This window comes from Camelus ferus, chromosome 3 (assembly GCF_009834535.1).
Source record: "Camelus ferus isolate YT-003-E chromosome 3, BCGSAC_Cfer_1.0, whole genome shotgun sequence".
NCBI classification, from domain to species: domain Eukaryota; kingdom Metazoa; phylum Chordata; class Mammalia; order Artiodactyla; family Camelidae; genus Camelus; species Camelus ferus.
Genome location: NC_045698.1, coordinates 43,898,189 through 43,916,555, shown reverse-complemented (window position 1 = coordinate 43,916,555; position 18,367 = coordinate 43,898,189). Strand labels below are relative to the sequence as shown.

The 18,367-nt window shown below is 36.9% G+C and overlaps 1 protein-coding gene across 9 annotated transcripts in view; it reads right to left on the bottom strand.

Moving 5' to 3' along the window:
- Window positions 1-16,333, bottom strand: part of ERBIN (erbb2 interacting protein) — a 101,261-nt gene extending 84,928 nt beyond the window's left edge. For all 9 annotated transcript variants that reach the window (XM_014560389.2, XM_014560390.2, XM_014560391.2 and 6 more), the window contains exon 1: window positions 16,020-16,333. The gene's annotated coding sequence lies outside the window, so the exon portion shown is untranslated. The remainder of the gene's footprint in view (window positions 1-16,019) is intronic.
- Window positions 16,334-18,367: the final 2,034 nt, after the last annotated feature.

Here is an 18,367-nt window from a genome sequence, read left to right as displayed (position 1 = left end):
ATTAACCAGTACTCACATCCTATCAGAAGTCACCTCAAGTGTTATTTTTAAGAATAGTGAAAAATAAAATCAAATTGAACACACAGGGATCTTAATAAATAATTCTATCATATGGTGAAAAAAGAAAAGAAAAAAAAATTAAAGGTTGCCCTTGAATTATCATTTGACAAGCTCTCCAAACAGACCCCTAAAATGCTTAAGTTATACAGCAAATAGACTGCATAAGAGGCTGAATGACACAACAGATCCTGGCAAGAGAACACCTATGTGCCTCAGGCTATCTGTTTACCAGATTAAAGGTAGAGCTACTCATAGATGAGGAATATAATTTAAATAGGGCTTCATATATTTGTTCCTTGTCCTCTCCAGAGCCTAGAATAGCTCTTAGCACAAAGTAGGTGCTTAAATGTTGTTATAAATAACTTCTAAAGCTAGAAGGGAACAGAATCCAGATTCTATATTATCCTCCAGAAATCCGCCTCAAATCCTTGCTCCTATGTGGTAAGCAGACTATATATAGGTGAGACACTGTAGTGCAAGAAAAACCTGCACTCCATAAACTGATACACTGAAACCTTTTCACCTTGTATACAATCAAAGGAATAAACACTCTACTCTAAGAAAGTGCCCAATGTTAGTAAATACTCCAATGCATGACAGAAGATAGTAGGTTAAAAAGCAAAGCAGAATTTTTGTTTTGTCTTTTTAAGGTAAATGCTATCTATATTCCATATAAGTAGGTCTAAATTAATTTATCAAGTATAAATCAAGAATCTGTTTAATTATGTTTTATGCTATAAAAATAACAGGTGGAAACAGTATAAAATTCCATCAATAATAAACTATAACAGAGATACATTACAAAACCATTAAAATGGTGTCTTTTATGCACAAATGGGAAATTGCTCATAATAAAAAGGAAAAAGCTAGGACCAACTTTTTTTTAAACTATAAGTATATAATCTCAGGTATACAAGTTTAAGAAAAAACTAGAAAGAAACACAACAAGTATTAACAGTAATTATCTCAGAGAGGGGGAACTGCATGTGATTTATTTTCTGTTCTGTACTTTTCCTCATGTTAAAAAGTGTCTATACACACAAATATTTCCAAGTGATTTTCAACAAAGATGCAAAACAATTCAAAAGGGGAAGAATACAGTCTTTTCAAGAAATTGTGCTGGAGCAACTGGATATCCAGAGGCTGAAAAAAAAAATCCTTGACCTAAATCTCACATCTTATACAAAAAGTGACTCAAAATAGACCACAGATTTGAATGTAAAATGATAAAGCTTTCAGAAAAATACAAAGAGAAAATTTTCAGAATGGGTAAGTAAGCAGAGTCTTAGGCACAAACCATAAAAAGTGACAAAATTGTACTTCATGAAACTAAAAACTTTTGCTCTGCAAAAGATCCTGTTTAAAAGAATGAAAAGGTAAGCTATAGGACACTATTCGTAAATCACATATCAAGAAAGAATCAGTATCTATAATACATTAAAACTCTCAAAATTCAACAGTAAAAAAAAAGAAATCAGTTAGAAAATGGAAAAAAGACATGAACAGACACTGCACTGAAGAGACATACAGATGGTAAAAAAACTATATAAAAGATGTTCAACATCACTATAGTCATTACAGAAATGCAAAGTAAAATACGATACCTGTTAAGACTACATACCTGTAAGAAGGGCTAAAATAAAAAATAGTAAGAAAGACATGATAAACACAACAAATAAGGATGGCAAGGATGTAAAAAAACTTGATCTCTCATACACTACTGCAGAGAATAATGCAAACCAATACAGCCAGTCTGGAAAACACTGATAGTTTCTTATAAAATTAAACTAACACAGCAATTACACTCTTAGACATTTATTCTTGAAAAATGAGAACATATCTTCACACAAAATCCTGTACAAGAATGTTCAGAGCAACTTTATTCGTCATAGTCAAAAACCAGAAATAACCTAGATGTCCATCAAAGTGAAAATATTAAACAAACTGGCAGTACATCCATCTTGTAAAACAACATTCAGTGATAAAAATCAAAGAGCTATTACTATAAACAAAAACTCTGATGAATCTCCAGGGAATGAGGCAATTTGCCAATCCCAAAAGTTACATACTACATGATTCCATTCATAGTTTTGAAAAGACAAAAAAAAAAAAAAAAAAAAAAATGGGTGGAGGAGAATATGGGAGGGAGATGGGTACAGTAGTAATAAAAGGGCAACAACAAGGATTCTTGTGGTGATGGAACTATTTTGTATATTGACTATCAATTGCAATAGCCTGGTTGTGATACTGTACTACAATCCTGTGAGATGCTGCCTGCATCTACAAACCAGAAATGGACTCACGGACAAAGAAAACAAACTGGTTATGGGGGGGAATAGATTAGGAGTTTGGGATTAACAGATAAACATTACTGTGTATAAAATAGATAAACAACATGGACCTACTGTATAGCACAGGGAATTATATTCAGTTTCTTATAACAAGCCATAACAGAAAAGAAACTGAAAAAATATATATGTATGTTTATGTGTAACCGAATTATTTTGTCTTACACCTGAAACTAACACTAAACTGACTACACTTTATTAAAAAATAAAAATTAAAAAAAAATTTTTTAAAGATGCTGCCTACCTCAAGGGGAAAATCTCACTGTATTATTTCTTAAAATTACAGATGATTCTATAGTTATCTCAGAATAAAAGGCTTAATTCCAAAGAGAAACCTGAAACACTTATAAACTGAAGGAAAAGAGAAGAGTGCTAGCATTTTTAGTTTTATTTAAACAAGAAAACATTTAGTTTAGCCAACCAAAATATCCAAAAATAATTTAAAAACAACACAGTTTATATTTAAGTTTTTTGTTTAAGGGGGAAGGTAATTAGGTTTACTTATTTTATCTTTTAGAGGAGATACTGGGGATTGAACCCAGGGCCTTGTGCATGCTAAGCATGCACTCTACCACTTGAGCTATACCCTCCCTATATATATTTAAGTTTTAAATTAAATAGCTAAGCACTTTCAAAAAGTCATAAATCCAAACTAAACTCTTAGAAGAAAACAGGGCAAAAACTTCATGACACTGGATTTGGCAATGAGTTCCTGGCTACGACATCAAATATAGAGTCAACAAAAGCAAAATTAGACAAGTAGATTTCACGAAAATTTTTTTTAAAAAGTACATCAAGCCACTATCAACAAAGTAAAAAGGCAACCCACAAAATGCGAGAAAACATCTCCAAATCATGTACCTGGAAAAGGGATTAATATCCAGAATATAAACTCCAAAAGCTCAACAGCAAAACAACCTGATTCAAAAAATGGGCAAAGACACTTCTCCAAAGAAAACACAAAAATAAGCACATGAAAAGATGTTCAATATCACTCATCATTAGGGAAATGCAAATCGAAACTATAATGAGAGATTACCTTCACACCCATTAGGATAACTATCCAAAAAACAAAGAAAAACAGAAAATAAAGACTGGCAAGGATGTGTTGAAATTAGACTTTTTGTTAGACCTCTTATGTACTGTTAGTGGAAATGTAAAATAGTATAGCCAACTGTGGGAAATAATCTGGCAGTTCATCAAAAAATTAAAAAATGAAATTATCATATGATTCAGCAATTCCATTTCTGGGTATATACCAAAAAGAATCGAAAGCAGGGTCTCAAAGAGTATTTGTACACCCATTTTTATGGCAGCATTATTCACAACAGCTAAAACGTGGAAGGAACCCAAGTGTCCATGACAGATGAACAGTTAAGCAAAACGGTATATACAATGGAATAGTCAGCCTTAAAAAGGAAATTCTGTCATATGCTACAATACGAATGAACATTGATGACATTATGTTAAGTGAAATAAGCCAGACACAAAAGGACAAATATTCTATGATTCCATTTACATGGTGGCTGCCAGGAGCTGGGAGGAAGAGGAATGGAGCAGGGAGTTATTCTTAAATACATAGAGTTGCAATTTTGCAACATGAAAAGAGTTTTGGAGATGGGTGGTGGTGACCAATACATAACAATATGTACTTAATACCACTGAAATGTACACTTAAAAATGGTTAAGACAGTAAATTTCATATTATGTGCATTTTATCACAATCTAAAAAACAAAATGTAAGTTAGAAATCAAAAGAATAGATTTCTCAAACATTTGGGGAAGTTTCAGCAGAAACAATGGTACTTGAACTGGGCTGGATGGGTGAGTAGAAAGAGGCCAAAAAAATATTCTTTTTAAATTCTGAAATTGCAAATTACATACTGCTTTAGGATTAATCTTTCCATGAAACTTCTTGGCTCAAATATTGATGCTAACATTCTTTGTAAACAGAGCTGTATTTTAGTTATTTCTAAAATTAAAAACAATCATCCATGACGAACTGCCATGTACTGGGGATGAGGGGATGTGTATTAACCCAAGGCGTTCTCATCTATGTGAACTCAGAACTTTTTTTCTATAATATCTGGTAAAAATATTTGGAAAACAGTGCTGTTCTAGCTTCCAGATAGAAATATAGTTCTGGGGTGGGGTGAAACACAAAGGAAGGAAGGATTCAGTTTTGGGGATCTGATGCACAGCACTGTGACTGATTACAGTTAATAAATATTATATACTTCAAAGTTGCTAAGAGTAGATCTTAAATGTTCTTACCACAAAAAGGATGTGAAGTGATGGAGGTGCTAGCTAACTCAAGGTGGTAATCATATTGCAATATATTTGTATCAAATCAACTCACTGTACATCTTCAACTTACACAATGTTACACATCAATTATATGTCAATAAAGGTGGAAGAGGGAGGGGGCAGGGAAAACGATAATTGAAAGGAGGCACAAAATAAAATAAACCTTTGGCATATTAAAAAAAAAAAAGTAGTGCTATTCTAAAGAGACTGTATACTCCACAACGTATCTAGGAAAATTCTGGTATAAGGGAAAAGCCACAGAGTCAGGAAACCTGAATTTATTTTTTGAATCTAACTTTCATCACTAACAAACTAAATGACCTCCAGGATTTCACTTCCCTCTCTGGGCCAATAGTTTCCTCGTATGTTAATGAAAAAGAAAAAGCTGGTTACCTTGAATAGACTATTTCTAAGTTAGTCATAAAATCCACTGAATCTGAGGAAAGTATCAGCATTTGGAGGAACACCTTTCACTTACACCAAATTACCTATTAAATATATTACAAGGAAGGATAAGATTAAGGTCAGTGAAATACGTAAAGTGACTAAAGTAAACCTGGGGAGGGAGCAAGTACAGGCAAAGATCTCTTGGGAAACATTTACATAACTAGAGAGTTTACTATTATAATCAAATAAAGGATCAAAATAACTGTCATTAAAAGATACATACATAATTACTACTGTGTATCGCACTAAATACTAAGTAGTTCAAGGAAAATGCTCATAAGTAGTATTATTTTTCTCAGAAGTAAATCAAAAAGCAGCTAAGGAACATCAAGGTTCACAAAGCCATTCTCACAGCACTGAAGACACCTTCAAGAGGCAGTTAAGGAGCAGAATAGTAGCAGAAGGGACCACCTTCTACTTAAATCAGCCCAAGGACTTTTGCTTCTGTAACAAAAAATACTCAGAGTTTAGCAAGTTTTCTTGTTCTCCTTCCCATTCCCACAGCCAGACAATGCTAGAGAAAGAAAATACAGTATGATTAAATGGAGGCTTCTGGGTGACAATAAAAATCTCCTATTCCCTTACTGAAGATTAAATTAATCAGGCTGCAATACTAATGGTGGTGGATGATCTCACAGACTGGAAAGAAATGAGGGAAGAATTTTGTAGTTAAAAGGATGGGTCATTAAGTACTTGTTAGTATGCATATTAAATTATAAAACATGAGACTATACAATTAATATATTTAATTCAATCAATTAATATATTTACAATTCAATTAAAAAATAAAAAGTGCTATTACGAGTGCATCTATAATTATATACCTAGAAGATCCAAACATACCATCTAAAAATCTATTAGCAATTTTTTAAGTCTTCAGAATACAGTAGGTAACACATATGAAAAATCAATCTCCTCTATTTATATATCCAGGTAACAATACAATTAAAGAAACAGCCCCATTCATAAGAGCAGTAGCTTTCACCTTTGCTCCATTAAGATTTTTGGAACTCAACTTAAGAAAAAAATACATAATTCTTAATAATAACAAGAAATACGAATGCTATGAAGAAACATGGATATGACAAGAAGAAAACCATAAAACCCACTGAAGGGCATAAACTATTAAGTAAATGGAAAACTTACTTTCCTAGAAAGAGGTATGCTATTGTAAAGGTATCAATTACTTCTTAAATTAATCTATAAATTCAAGAACTCTCAATCAACAAGCCAGCAAGAATTATTTTTAGAACTTAATGATTCAAGTCCACCCGGAAAAATGTTTCAAAAGTAATAAACTGACACTTTCAGATATTAAGCATACTGTGAGGAGGAGAAAAACCAAGACAGCACAGTATTTTCATAACAAAAAAACAATAAATAAAAAAGAGTATCTTGACATAGATTAAGTATATTTGGGGATTTACTACCAATAAAGATAGAATTTTTGAAGTAAAAAGATGAAACAACTGGTTAGAAATTTGGAGAGAACCAATCTAGATGATTATTTCACTTCTTAAGGCAACATAAGAAAATTTAGGTTATTACTTTTATAATCCTTTCTAAGAATATCATTAAAGCCAAAAATGCATAAAGACTGAAAAATGTAAAGTTCTGTATGGCAAACACCGTAACCAAAGCATATAAGCAACAAATCAATAAATCCATGTGGAACACAAAAGGCATACAAATATGCATAATTCCTAGAAGAATTTTTACATTTAACTTGCCAACATCACATCTAGTAAGTAGCAATGTGACTCTAAGCCCTATATTATTAGATACTATACTACACTGTCTGTCTTAGACTTGCACAAGTACTTTAGGACAGCTGATAGCCTATCTGTTCAAGAATCCTCACAGAGAGGTACTCTTACATACTATTGGTAGAAGTATAATAGATCCAAACTCTTCAGAAGGACTTTGAGTCTGTCTATCAATTTCAACTATACATATAGCAAATGTACTCTGGGTACCTGTCCACCAGAAAAAAATTCTTAACAGTGTAAAAATGTTATGCAAAGAGTACAAGAATAAATCTATGTTCTGTAAGCATTGTCTTGTATAACAACCTAGAAACAATCCTAATGCTAATTAACACATGTACATACCTATTATATTCCCTTATATATCATATATATATGTATCTCCTATTTTTATTTGAAGATACTTATACATGTACGTACACGCACACTTACGTGTTGGAATATGTATAGAAGTGTTCAGAAGAATACACAACACACTGAGTATCTCTGGGAGATGGGATTATAGATACTTTTTAATTTCTATATTATGAATTTCTGCATTTGAATTTGTATAACCAAAAAAAAAATTAAGAAAACTGTTTTAGCCCTTCCCTTTTGCCTATCAAAAGCTCTCACTGATTGCACCTCTAGCCTTCCAAGCCTACACTCATGTATCTCATTCTATAGATACCTAAAAGACAGAATTGACAGAAATGGTATTGATTTCAATAACCAAAGTCAAAAAGATAAGGAATAAACTTCCTAGGGTTCCTGTCTCGGGAATAGTTTTCAAAAGAAAGCAAACAGGAGACTACGCCGGTATCAGTTATCTCTGATACACTGAACTGCATCTATTATACACAGTCTCCAATATTCCACAGTTAGCCCCAAGACAATTAACTAAATCTTCTGAAGTTCCCAGAGATTAACAAGGCACCCAAAGAATCTATTTGCTGCTGCCAGGATCCTCATCTGTTCCTAGAAGACTGAGTAAATCTAGTCTAGTCACAAAAAGATATCCCAATATGCTTCTTACATCACTTCCCAAATCTCCAGGAATGGGGGAAGTCAAACCAACTTATTCTAGACTGGGTGACAGCCTTAACATGGAGATTCATTTTTAGATTACAGTTTCTTGTTCTGGCCCTAATGCAAATGAAAACCTTCTCCCACCCCACCCCACAAGATTCTGGAACTGGTCTAAGGTTTGAAATTCTAAGGGCACCATTATCAAGAAGATAGACCTTGCTCCAAACTTTGGGATCTTTATATGGAATATGAATATATGAATTCATATTCACATAGGCTCCATATGGAAAAATTCAATTGCATCAAAATCACTGCATTCATACCAAAATCAAGCCCCAACATTATCTCTACAAGGAACTTATCCAATGTAGACAATAAAAGCATTAATTCATTCCATCCATCTTTCACATAATAACCTGGAATTACTGAGGAATGAAATATTTCACCTAAATGTATTTTACCATGTTAATTTTATCCCTTTAGAAATACTTTAGAAATTCATTAGATTATAGAGACTTCTGGCTGAAAATCTTTATCTGAACAAATGTTTACTTCATCTCCCTCACTAAAAAATAGTACAGAAACAAAACTAGTTTTCACTATCAGAGAAAAGTTACAAATATGGAAAGGGAAAACACTAGAACGAACCCTGTGGTACTGAATTAGAGTTGGACATATCAGCGAAACCATTTTATATTTATAGAAATATAGGTGTAAATGTGAATGTGTACATGTGCACATAAAAATATCCCCTATTTGTACACTAAGGAGGCATGGAGCAGCGATACTTCAAGAACAATGAGCACAAGAAGTGCCCCGATCTTGGCTTCTAAGTACCATTTTCCACTAAAAAAAATCGGAGCAAGTTTGAAGGTTAAGTCTGGAACATTATATTGTGCTACATACAAAAAAAGTATTCAAAGATGTATGTCAAAATGAAAATAAACCAGCTGGAAGGGGTTCCCATTAGCCAAATCAAGAACAATATGAGCACCAAAATAAATGATAATGGATTATAACTCAGTGAATATAACAGGCAACCACGAATAGCTGTAAATAAATGAATAAACTAAAAATCTGATGAGGAACAAAAACATTTACGTAGTTTCAATACCTAGCCCCAAAATATTTATTAATTACAAATGAGGAAGAAGTACCTTGACATATAACCAATTCCTATTAGCAATGGGACAACTGACATTACCTGACACCTGATAAGATGCAATGAGATGCATGCAAGATCATTTCCAGAATACCTACCAAAGATCTAATCATGAAAATCTAATCAAAGATCTGATCATCAAAATGTCAGAGAAATGCAAATTAGATTATGCTACAAAATAACTAGATCTATAATCTTCAAAAGTGTCAAGCACCTGAAAGTAAAGATAAAAACTGTTTCATATTAAAGGAGACGAAAGAGACATGACAGCTAAATGTAAGGCATGATTCCAAACTGGATTCTTTTGCTCTAAAAGGCATTAGGACAGTTTGTGAGGTTGTATTCTTGTTAGTAATGTATTCTTGATAACTTCCTAATTTTGATAATGATAATGTTATTACAGAGGAGAATGCCCCTGTTTGTAGGAAATAAACATTAAAGTAATTGGGGGTTATGAGGCATCAGGTAGGCAACTTATTATCAAATGGTTTAGGAACAAAAAAATTCTTTGCACTATGCTTCCAACTCTTCAGTGTATTTGTCACTGTTACAAACTTTAATATACAAAAAATAAAATTATAAAAAATCTATAGCAGTACTAAAAAACCTAGGAGGGGTATATCTACAGATCAGAACAGAAAGGGATTTGTAGACAGTACAGAGTATGGTGGGGGCTGGGGGTGGAAGAAATGACAACAAACATACCCGAAGAACCAGATACACAAAACAAGCATAAAGTGGGATTTCCAAAAAGGCTAAGTTTTCTTAGCAAGAAGGATTGGGAAAAGTGTGTCCCAGGCAGTCTGCCAGGTAATAAAACCACAGTAGAACAGCTGCATGGCTAAGGCCTCCAGCATAGCTCTCTATACTGTGGGAGATCTGACACTTGGGCAGTATAACCTTGAAAACAGCAGAATGTTATTTCCCAAGGGACAGGAAATACATGTAACAGGACAAGCTACCCTAAGAAGAAACCCATTAGCTAAATATACCAGAGACATAAGAACAGGGATTCACTTGGGCTGGAAAAATACACTTAAATGACCAATACACTATAGTCTGGACCATAATATAAAACTTCAACTACAATGAAAAAATCTAACATTTGAGGAAAAACCAAAAGCATGATGGATATACCAAACACAATAAGAACAAACTTCCTATATTGTTAATCTGGAAACAGAAGACAATGTAAAGATTCAAGATGTAACTTACATGTAGACCAAAAATACAACTAAAAAATAAAAATCAATGTCTATAGAAAAGTTCTTAGGAACTCTATTTCTCTCCCCAAAAAAGTAATAAAATAATTGAAAAGAACTGATGACCAAATTAAGGAGCTGAACAATCAAGCCTCAGGATTCTCCCTGAATGAGACAGGAAAAAAAAAAATCAAAGGAACAAAACCTTCACAAATCCCAACATCCACCTAAGTTCTCAAAGTGTGGTCAATGGGCCCTGGATGGCCTGAGACACTTTCAAGGGGTCTTAAAGGTCAAGACTATTTTCAGCATAATATTGAACACCATTTGCTCTTTCCTACTATATTGACAGTGATGGTGCAAAAGCAATGCTGGGTAAAAGTGCTAGCACCTTAGCGCAAAGGCAGTAACATCAAGCTAGACTGGCACCACTACATATTCCCAGATTTCTTTTTAAACACCACTTTCAAATAAGAATATCTTTAATGAAGCAGTAAAAAGTAATTTTATTAAATCTCAACTCTTCAATACATGTCTTTTTCATATTCTATGTAGAAAACGGCAATCTTAAGGAAAAGCATTTGGGTAAATTATTCTGAGTTATGGAACACTATTTTGACCATAAAGAGAGAATGGCAAACTATGGTTATATAGACTTAGGAATGCGGCAGACATTTTCTCAAAAATAAATCAAGTAAGCCTGCAATTTCAAGGGGAAAACATGATCAGTATTTGTTACCAATGATTAATATTTGAGCTTCCAAGTGAAAATTCAGAACTGCAGAAAATTTGTATCTGCCTCCCTGAGCTTGACACCTTCAGAACATTAAAGACTTCTGATGAGATTACTAGTGATGTTAACAATTTTTTTTTGTTTCTGCATAAAGAAATGTGTCAACATTTGGTAAAAAATGTGTAATTCAATGGACCAGTATTTCCCAAACAACCAATAAATGATGTTACAAAATCATAAAACAGGTAAAAAAAATTCATTCAAAGTGCAAGATATACCATGGATTTTCAGGTAACAAGAAATGAAAAACTCATTGATAGGGTTTCAGATTCAACACTGCAGCTCTCCTTAAAAAACTACCATTTGTTAAATTTTGGTGTGGTATCAAAGAACACCCACAATCATCTAAAAGGGCTAAAATATTCCTCCCTTTTCCAACCACCTATCTGTATGAGACTGGAGTTTCTTCATATACTTCAACCAAAACAATATATTGCAAGATTGAATGTAGAAGCAGATGAGAATCAAGCTGTCTTCTATTCAACCAGAAGTAAGACCTGCAAATATATGTAACAATGCCACTTTTTGCTAAAGATTGGTCTTGGAAAAAAGTTATTTATTAAAAAATATTCTTTATTAACACAGTGTTACATTAACATGAAATCATTTATTAATTATTTTTTAAATGTGTATTACAGGAAATATAATAAATACAACCCACACAAACCAAAGCCCTATGGGGTTCTCAGTAAATTTTAAGAGTATAAAGAGATCCTAATAAGACCAAAAAGTTTGAGAACAGCTGCCTTAGGGCTATTACTATTACTTGTAATCATGCTATAATAGAGTGAATCGTCCCAAGGACAAATGAAATGTAGAACGCCCAAAGCAAGCTGTGTGAGACTACCCTATTTTCTAAGTTGGCCAGTCTTCCTTCCATTCTGTAACGTCAGAGGCCATCACTTCGTGATGCTGTCAGTGTGCTTTCTCACCTCTTCCAGTACATCAAAAAGGCAGGAAACAGCTCAATGTGATAAAAAATAAATGGGCTCTGAATAAGGATGTCCCTATGAATGAAGTCCCTAGATTTTACTATATCCATTTTGATTACTTAGATGTCTTTCTGATTATGTTCTAGTTTTTCTACTACATTCTATATACTGAAAGTCATAGATAACTTCCAGATAAGGAGAACCTTCTTTCATTACTTAATGTTTAGGTACTCTTTTCTATTGTCTTACATACTATCAATTACAAAGCCTGGCATGCCTTCATCCAATGGTACCTGGAACCAAATTTCAAGCGAGAAGAATAAAATGAGTGATAAAATTCAACTCTGCTTATTTCATAAAAACAGACAAAGGAAGACAATGACACAATGTTAGGGACACTGACAGAGAAGACATTTAATTTGAGAGATAGGACAGGAAGGAAAGGACCAAAATGGAGAGGGGAGGTACAGAGATATAAGCTTGTGTGTCTTAAGAGGCCAAAAGCATAACAAAACAAGAAGGCATGGGGGTTAATTAATATAAGAATACTTAACAACCTGATATTATCTTCACAAAGGTAATTCTGGAGATATTAAAGGGAAAAAAAGAATTGAGAAAACAATATAAATAGAAACAAAATATATTTATGAGTATTAGGTTAAATACTGACTGGCACGTAAACTGCGCTGGAATGAAAAGGGATATTCAGAATTCAAAGATGATGACCAAATAAATTTTTCTACTCATGTTTTTAACAGTTTTGAAGTAATAAGCATGGTCTAGTAAGTTTAGAAAGAGAAGAAGAGCAAAATATAATTAAAAAATAAGAGCTGAACATGGAGAAAATAGGGGAAGTAAATGAAGCTAACTCTAAAAATAGGAAGCTAAAGGAATCAGAAGAAAAATGTGAGTAACAGTGAGATTTCTTTTTCACAATTAGGAAACAAGACAGAAAAAGTTAGAAGTATATCTGAAAAATGGACAGAGAATGACTTAAGAGTTAGTGACAGGCACCAAGAAAGAAACAAAAAATAATGGGGAGTAAATCATAGAAAAATGGAAGACAGAAGTGCTGAGCTTATTTCTTTAGACAATTCAAAAGTAGATATTATAGAGCATAATTTATGTGCACATCTTCTATGGTAAATAGTGTGAATTCAAAAACTGAACAATCTATTATGAACAGCTAAACAGAGGTAAAATATGTTGTCAGGAAAGGAAAAGAAAGGAATCTTTAGGACTTTAGGAACAGGTGTTCCCAGAAAAAAAACAAGGCATGTGACAGAAAAACGAACGGGCAAGGGAAAGAGACAAAATAAAAATGCAAGCAACAAAGTCTTTAAGAGAATCTAAGTAAGCAGCAATTACCAAAAAAAAAAAAAAAAAAATTACTTTCCTATCCAACATCACTACAATCTGCATAATCCCAAATACTTTGTAAACACTGCCATGATCTATTTCTAAACCAAATAGCTTAAACTCTGTATCATGTTATTTAAAATAAATGCCTAAATATGCACCTAATTTTCTGAAATATTCATGTGTTTCTTAAAGTGAAATATTGTTTACTACCAAGAGCTCAATACCAGTATCCCTACAATAACTGAATTTTAGAGATTTACCAATGATACATCCAAAATGTCTCGTTATAATTTCATCAGGAAAATAGGTGCAATAAAAATTTATTTTCCGTATTTGAACCTCTGTAAGCTTTTTATACAAGAAAAGTTTGTAACAGTTTGTTCTCAAACAGCAGGCCAACTTCATAACATAACATCTGAATTAATTAGTTGAGAGATTAAGTTTAACACTATTGAAAACTCCAATAAACAGTGCCATTAACTGCATTTTTGTACATCTTGTAAGTACTCTAGATCTGTCAATTTAGTCTAAGGAAGCCCGCACAATATTAAGAGTATGTAAAATTTGATGTCTTTTAAAAATATTTTAATTATCATCTTTTTAAAACCTCATTTCAAGCCACTGTCACATTTTAAACAAAACTTTGAAAGTATTTATAGTTTGATAATAGTATAAAACCTAAAATTCCTTAAGTAAGCTCAGTGCTAAACTAATAAAAGTCTAAGTAAACCATAGAGCAAATTTTGCCTCTTTGAGAGGGAAAAAAGGAATGAAAGGCAACTACAAAGCTGAACATTCCACTTTTAAAAATGTGTAGTTTGCTTCTATGGCTCCCACAAGAAAAAACTCAAAAACTGTATCTAAAAACAGGGATTTAAACAGGTATTTTGTAGGCATCTCTGTTAACGACTGAGGTTAACTATACTTTTTATAAGTAAAATTTACTAATGCAGAGAAACATTTTCGCAAAGTGGTAATTCTCTATAAAAGACTTGCTCTATTAAGGCTTTGCTGCTCTGAAGCCAAGTATAAACCATATAAGGAAACTGAAGTTCAATGCCATTTATTTTGTTCCCCTCTTTCAGATGCCCAAGAATAATCTCTTTCGTTGCCCAATGATATGCTCCAAAATCATAAAGTAGATCAATTATGACTTTAAATTCCTTGGTAAAGGTGCTTTAACAGGAATTACTTGATAGTTCACAAATCTTACCAAGATTTTAAAAAATTAAAAAATTTTTCCAAAAGGAGCTCCAAAGACTAAGTTCTGGGAAAACATATCAAATCAGTAAATAGTAATAAATAGTTAATTTAAGATTCCTATTTTGAAATATACTTTAAGAAGTAACAAAGAAGTTGTGGCATAATTTGATCCTATCCTTTAAAATCTACCTTTCTACTAAAGAAAGCCAATTATATTTTTCTTGGGGTAGCATGGGCAAATAAAATAAATGTCAATTTATATTTAAGATACACCTACCAAGAGAATATCATATTTACTTAATATTTATTCAGAAGCACAGTATTATCTTTCACCTCTCTTTACCACAAAAGTACTGGGGGGAAAAACCAAACTTAAAAAGGCACAAACTAAAACACCACTGACGAAACCGCTTGTGTTTGCTGCGACCAAAACTAGTTTGAGCCGTAAAGACCACGGATTGGTTCAGAAGTGTTTATATTTATAACTCTGACTGGTGGAATGTCTCTCATGCTTCACTAATCCCTACCCCCACGGTAAACACTCATTACTTATTAGGCAGCACCGGCCAAAACATTTGGGCCAACAGAAAAATGTAAATACTGTACTATTCCAAAGTACAGCTGTTTATCACAATCAATGTGATTCCCATGAAAATCGTTTTAAGCGTTTTACTTCCCTTCTCATATATTCTGTTCTGAATTGCACAGAACTCCCAATGAACCAAACTACTTACAGGTGTTATTGTTTGTTTTTTAATTATAACTATCTTTATCCATACACTCCTTTCTTTTTCTCCCTACTGGGTCAGTTACAAGGAAAATCTAGCCAACACTTGCTTACAATTAATTAACCAGAGTTCTGAATGTCTAAAAGGAACACGTTATTGAAAAAATGTATTACCCACTTAGAAAAACGGCAAAGGTTTTTTGTTTATACAACCCAGTGAAATGTATTCACAAGGGCTGGAACTAAAAAATCTCTATATACAATTAAACGCGAAACCCCAATAATCGGTGAGAGTATAAACAAATGTGGCAGCCATCTCAACAGCAGCAAATCGCTGTCCGCAGTGACCTAACTTTCTTCACAAACAAAAGTTGCCCGGTTCAGCAACTTAATACATAAAAAATATACATTGTATATGTCCCGGGAAAATAACACTTCTGGACCTTGTGCTGAACAAAGGCACTCTTTCTTCCCATTGCTTAAAACTTTTCGTCCCACCGCACTCTTACAACCTCTTCTAGAAAAACCAGAGTCCAGATGGTAGAAGGGGTAATAAAATCAGTTCTATTTAGCGCTTAAAACACCTGAATATAAGAAAAGGCGAATTTAAGGCAACTTGAGAAAAAGTGAAAAACATTAAAGTTTCCTCTCTTTCCCGGCCCAGGAGCTTTGTGACCTGTAGACACATTTCGCGAAAATTACCTTTCGGTCGGGCAGTATCTCAGGGCAGCTTTTTCAAGGCTTCGCCTGACATGATTTCCTTCCCTTCATCAGTCACTTCGGATCCAGCCGAATTTCTCTCTCCGGTGAGAGCGGATGTGGAGTGGCCTCCCGCAGTAGGAAGAGTAGGTGGCTTTGGTGGGGGTTGGGAAGCGGGCTGATTTCCTGGTCTTGAGTTTTGCAGGAGTTTCCCAGCCCCAACTAGGATCTCCGCCGAAAAAAAAACTTTTCACTCGTGACACCGCCCGGAATTACAGTGCGAAACTCACTTCCTGCCTGGGAGAGCAGCAGGATTCAGCTCGGTCCAGGGGAACCCGGAAAACCAGCTCCACGCGCGCCCGGGAGGGGGAGGGGAGGGGGCGTCAGCCGCGAGCCTGGGACTCCGGGCGACCCGCGCGTCCCGACACACGACGGCGGCGGAACCCGGCCGGCCGAGGCAAAGACGCCGCCGCGGCGCTGGGCGAGCCTCGGCCGCGCTAGGCCGCCACCTCCTCCTTGCCGCCGCCCCCGGAGCCGGGCAGCGGGGTTATTGTCTCGATAGCGCCTGCCGCGCCCTTCGCTCGCGCCGCCGCCGCGGCCGCCCGGAGCCGGAGCCGAGGGGCCGGGCAGGCTGGATGGCGGCCCGCTCCCCGGGCCGTCCGTCGGGCCGTCCGTCCTTCCGTCCGTCCGTCCCTCTCCGCCTTCCCTCTTGGCCCTCGAACCCTCTTCTCCCCCCTCTCCCGTTTTCCCGCCGCCGTCCCCTCGCTCCCCTCCTCGTTCTTCTTTCCCGGCGGCAGTGGCTCCCGCGGGAAGCGCAGAGGGTGGGGGGAGGCGGCGGTTTGGTCCCTTCACGAGCTCGCGGGGCCGCTGCAGGGGCCGAGGCTGCGTCCCGCGCCGCCGCGCCACATTCACTCGACCGAGAGACTGCGAGGAGCGGGGAGGGGAGGGAGGGAGAGGAGAGAAAGGAGGAGGAAGGGGGCTGGGGCGGAGGGGAGTTACAGCCTCCCAGGCCGTGGCCGCAACAGCGCCACCGCCCCGGCGGCGAGGGGGGAAGAAGCTGCGCGCGGCGGCGGCTCCGCGACGGGGGCGGGGCGGCCTCCCGCCAGCTTCGCCCCAACCGCCAACAGCCGGGCTGGAGGCCGGCGCGAGCCAGTCACCGCGCGCGGGGGCGGCGCGGGCCGACGTCGGCGGCGTTGGCGGCTGGAGGCCGGGGGGGCGGGGGTCCGGGGGCGGGGCCGCCGGCGGCCCGGGGTTCGCGTGCGAGGCGCGGCGTGAGGCCCGCTCGGGCCCAGGGCCCGGAGGCCTGCCTGCTGATCTCCAGCGGCCCAAGGTGGGGGACGCGGATGACATCTACCCCGGCTGCCCCGCGCCCAGCCTGGGAGACGGAGAGTCCCCAGGTCTCGGCCACCCCGGCCGATTGAGTTTCTTTGTGCGACAGTAATCGGGTGCGAATGGTTCCAGTCCACCGCGATTTTAAGGCCGCAGGTATCTCAACTGCAGCACTCCAACTTCCTCTAATGGCAAGCTCAGTTTGCAGGAAACCACAGCGGCAGCTCGGAGGAGCTTCCCACGCCGGCCCTTGCTCCGAGCTTGCTTGCACAGCAGCGCCGCTGGGGCTCCTCCAAGTCTCAGCCTCACACCAACGGGGAGACAAAGCTGGCGCTGGGAGGGGGAAAATGGCCCGCGAAATTGCCTCAAGATAGTGCCTTTGTTAGAGGAAACATTGGATACATTCCGAACGCGACGTAGGCTTCCAACCCTGGCGGTTTCGGTGGTGCAGTTGTTGAATTACGCTGGCCCGAATGATTCAGCCTGGCAGGGTTTGCGTTTATTGCGGAGAGAGCTGCTTAGGCATTCTATCAACACATATGGCATAAAACGCTTCAACCATAACATTGCACAGTTTTTGCTATTACTGCTTTAAATATGTTAACAGACGAGACGGCCTTGTTTTACCCTAAGGAATGTAATCGGTACGGAACACACCATTCCCCGCCCCAAGTCTCTGCTGTACTTAACCGTGTACGAGGATGGTAATTAGTCTCTGTGTCCCTGAAGTCACTGTTTCAGTTCTTCCGTCTGTGTTCCAGAGATAATTATTTATTACCAAGTTTGAACAAAGAGCTGTATGCCCTACAGATGATTTTTGGCTTGCATCCAAAGAGAGGAGTTGATAAAGTCCATCAAAGAATTATTTACCAAAGTGAGTCGTAAGCTAGTGACAGACACTTGAAATAACTCCAAAGATATTCAAGACATTCTACTAGGGATGGGAGCTTTCAACTACTTCCAGAACTGCTGGAAATAACACGGGTAGTTCCTTAGCGTAGAGTAGAACTGAAAGTTCACAA